Source organism: Larimichthys crocea, chromosome XII (assembly GCF_000972845.2).
Source record: "Larimichthys crocea isolate SSNF chromosome XII, L_crocea_2.0, whole genome shotgun sequence".
Classification (NCBI taxonomy): Eukaryota; Metazoa; Chordata; class Actinopteri; family Sciaenidae; genus Larimichthys; species Larimichthys crocea.
Genome location: NC_040022.1, coordinates 16707202 through 16711889, shown reverse-complemented (window position 1 = coordinate 16711889; position 4688 = coordinate 16707202).

Genomic DNA, 4688 nt, shown 5'->3' with positions numbered 1-4688 from the left:
TCTGCGTGGATATTCACCTGCCTGCATGATGCAGGTGAGTGCATTCAGCCAGATCTTCAACTATCCACCTGTGTGTGTGCATGTTTTTGTGTTTGTGAGGCAAACGAGAGCAGTGATGCAGCACCTGCTGATGTACGTGTGTGTGTGTGTGTGTGTGCGCCTACCTACCTGTGTGTGTGATGCCAGTGGGTGAGTCGGTGCGGTAGCTATGGCTGTCTGTGAAGTTGGCTTGCGTGGCAGATGGACTGGACTGGACTGAACTGGACTGGACTGATCCGTGCAGAGCCGAAGAACGGTTCTGCTTGCTGTGACCTGGATCTGACTGGAGACCATTGTCCCAGGTGGCACTGGGACCTAGTTGATATAAATACTAGCCAATCACAAAAGCCTCATTCTGAATGAGGCTAACCAAAAGGAGGGAGGGGATGGGAGGGGATGGGAAAGTGAATTGAAGTGGAGATGGAAAAAAACGAGAGAGTGATGTCGGGGTGGGTGGCAAAGTAAATTTAGAGAGGTATCGGCTGCAAGAAAGTGAGTGAGGGCGAGAAGATGGAGACAAAGGATGGAGGCAAACATTTAACCTGGATTGGTAGAAGTGAAATGTGAAAGATGCAGGCAGTGCCAATCATGTGAATTGAGTGATACGTGTGAATTGAGTGATACGTGTGGACAACAGGAACAGTAAATTACATGTATGATGGCTGCTAAGTAATAAGAGCAGTGGTATTTATAATTGCTGGTGGGTAGGATGAGAAATATAGTGATCTGTGTGTGCTGATATAATCCTCAACTCCCATTTCTCTCACCAGCAGCAGGTCACCTTGACTTCTCTAGAAGTTAGTGTTCTTCCCTCCTCAGGCTCACATGAGGATTTTTTTTTTCAAAAACTGGGCGCGATGACATTCATGTATACACGCACTCACATACAATACACGGCCTGTATTCATAACACTGCCATTCTGGTTTATGGACAGTCATAATGTTGAGCTGGATGATGATGATTACGCAGGTGAAGGGATGATAATGGGGGAGGGGGGTGCTAATGAATTGGTGTCAGTGGCTTGTACACAAAGCTAGATTTATGACACACCAGCACCAGCTCATTTTCCTCGCTGTCGCTCTTGGTTTTATTAAAACGTCATCGATAAATTGGCTGATATCACCTTATCACACATGCTATGTAGGATTATTTGGTCTATGTCAGCTGATGAGTAACGGTACAGAAATTCCAAACGTATGTTGTTGCCATTACATAGTTTGTCCACCAGAGAGAGCTTGTTTTAATTTCTTTTTTTTTTTCAAATTTAACTCCATCCATTTTCCATAACCACTTATCCTCATCAGGGTCGCGGTGGGCTGGACCTAATCCTAGCTGACCTGGACAAGTCTGTATTTCATCACAGAGCTGACACATAGAGGAAAAACAACCATTCACACCTACAGGTAATTTAGAGCATTAACCTGCATGTCTTGGGACTGTTGGAGGAAGCCGGAGTACCTGCAGAGAACCCACGCAGACATGAGGAGTACATGCAAACTCCAAACAGAGTCCCCAGCCGGGGTTCGAACCTGGAACCTTCTAGCTACTAGACTAGGACAGGAAACAGTGCCAATCATCAAATCCATCTCTCATTTCTTATTCATTAATAGGGACAATACATGTAAGATTTTTTTTCAGTCAAATAGAATGCAGGCAATGCAGAGTATATTAGGACTTCTCGCTATAGCTAATTTGCAGTCCTTGTCCATGGTTAGGCTTTTAAAGAGAAAAAGAAGCCACAGAGACTAACAATAAAACAGATCTAGACAAACAGTCACTATGAACAATAACTGAGACAACAATGACTAAAAATAACAATTAAGAAAAACAAATGGAAAAGAAATTTGCATTTACAATTTACAATTACATTTGCTATATAAACCAATTATCTCAGTGTTCACAGATTTGACCTTTTTAAGCCATAGTTTTGCCTGATAGTATGTTGTAATTTATTGTTACAACAAATCTTAGTATTGACCTTTAAAAAAAAAAATCCAGCATGTGTGGCTGTAGTACTAATTATAATTTTCAGTCCCGCCTTATTGAACAGCTACCACATTAGCTAATATAAAGTGAATACTTAGTTAATATGAAGAGTCAAATTAAGGGGAAAGGACAGATGCTTTCTTGACAGCGAGATATTGTCTGACAGCTGATCATATCAGCTGTATGTGTGTCATGTAAGCTGCATTTGGCAGACAGTCATGCCCCATATGGTTATCCGTTCAGTCAGCCATGTTTAGTTTCCGAGCTTCACGAGGGACTTGCGCTCAATCCTCTGAACATTTAAGTGCAGGCACACACACACACACACACACACACACACTCTCTCTCTCTGTACCCGGTGTGTGGCTGGGATGAACACACAGGTCAGCATAATGTAGCAGTTCTGCACCTCTGCACAGTTGGTTTATACGGTGCTGTGAATCAGTCTGATGGGCCCCTTAAACTGCAGTTTTTATAGCTCAAGTGTTGGTGCATCTATGAATCCATAAACAATGATACTGCCACTTTGTGTCTAGATGTGTGTACTGCACACATATTATTTTAACAACATGAGTAATAATGCTGTAATTCTGTGTGGATGAATATGTAGAGCTTGGCACTAACACTGACTGAGTTATGGATTTAATTCTCACCAGGGTCAAACATGATATAGAGTGGTCTTCATCATACTGTGACATGCTTTGCAAAAAAGCTTTGCATTGATATATGTCATGAAAGGATGAAATTAAAATGGAGTGGATCAATAATATTTATTGCAAGACTAAGTCAAAAAGACAAATTCAATTCCAGAAAGACAAACGGATAATGATTCACTGATAAAAATCAATATTTAAGGTTTATATTTCAAATATAAATGTATAAATGAAGTTCTTTTTCAAGACATTCTGAATACTGATCTCAATTTGTATTAAGAGGATTTAAAAAAACATTTTTTTTATCGTGTTCACAGGTTTAACCCGCTATAGTTTCTAGCTTTGCTCTTTCTTTTCTTCACATTTTTCAGAAAGAACATTTTAAAAATAGAACGCTATTAAGAGACAGCTGGACTGACACACACTTCATTTTCACAATATGGTGAAAACTTGCTCAATTGCCCTCAAGTGTTACAGTCAAGCACGCTGAAGTGCCATCTCAACAGATGCAGTCAGACAAGCACAAACATCCACACAGCTGCTACAGGTGCACTCATTCACACATCGTATCATTCACCTGATGCGGTAGAACTAATGGCTTTAACGATGTCAGTATGCAAGATGAAATGGGGGAAAAAGAGGGTCTAAGTTGGGAGTTCAACATGCGACAGCAATTCTACTTATTCCCTAGTGTCTTGTTTTTCATGTTCCTTGCTCTCCTCTTTCTATCTGACCTGCCATGCTTTTCCAGAGCAGACACCAAACACAGAATAAATCACTAAATTCCTCTTACATCTTATGTTTTCGCTCCTCTTCCTGTTTTCGTGTAGAGTATGGGTGGGACGTAAGTTATGGTTTTAGGTTGTGCTGAATGGTCAAAACCTCCCTGTTCCTCCTCATCCTCCCTCCCTCACTCCCCTCCTCCATCTGCTGCGGTGGCTGCGGTCATCCTGGTGACAGGCTGCATCTCTACTGCTGCTGCTGCTGCTGCTGCCTCTGTCTCTCATGACTTGAAACAAAACAAGTGCAAGTGACGCTGCTTTCTTGCTTGTTCAGACACCATTTCACAAGAGGAATCCTTCAAGGCCACAGCGTCTTGCATTGATCTTAATTAAGGCACATCAAAGCCTCTACATATACATGCAATGGTTATAAACAGCTTGTTTATGTAATGTTGCCTTATATGGACTGGCCTTATACTGAAAATGCTCTGATTTGGCTTCTCGCCTCCTTTCTCATCCCAAGACTTTGCTCTTACCAGATCCCATTTATCACTATGATACTTTGATCAAGGATAGAAATAAATCAGTGCTGAATTGAAGGCAAATGTGAACAGTCATTCTTCCACAATTAAAGTAGCTACAAGGAACTTCATTCTGTATTGAGTCTGGCGGCCCCTGTGGACAAAAGTGTTTCCACTACCTAATTTCATCAGATTTCTCGGGGAATCCAACCTGGTGGCAAGCATTACGAATAATATTCACATTAATGGTCTTATTTGTTTATGCAGGTCATATAGAGGCATAATTATTAGAGTGTTTCATAAGCAGTTAAAAACTTGTAGTAACTTTGACCCCAAATACGGTGCATTTTCAAGAATGTCCAGAGGTATGTGACACTACTCTTTGGTCCTGATCAGGTCTTCAGAGAAAATGGGGACACTGGAGACCCATTGCAGCAAATTAACAACATCCAAACTTTGATAACAGCAACATTAGATCATTTCTCTGCCTGTTAATTTTGACGTTTCACCAATCAAATCAAACACTTTAGGCGCAAACATGTGAAAGCCCTGTATACCTGCAAATAACACGATGCTTTTTTAATTGTTTTATTTGCGATCAGAGACAAGGCGCTTGTTGGAAAATGAACGTTGGCACTGTTTACATTCCAGCTGTGCATTGTATTTAGCTGCTTCATTGGGTGTTTTCCCCTAATGTCACACTGGAGCAGCACTAGCACTACCCAGAGGCATTTCTGCTGACTGCAGAATGACAAGGCTTGACACC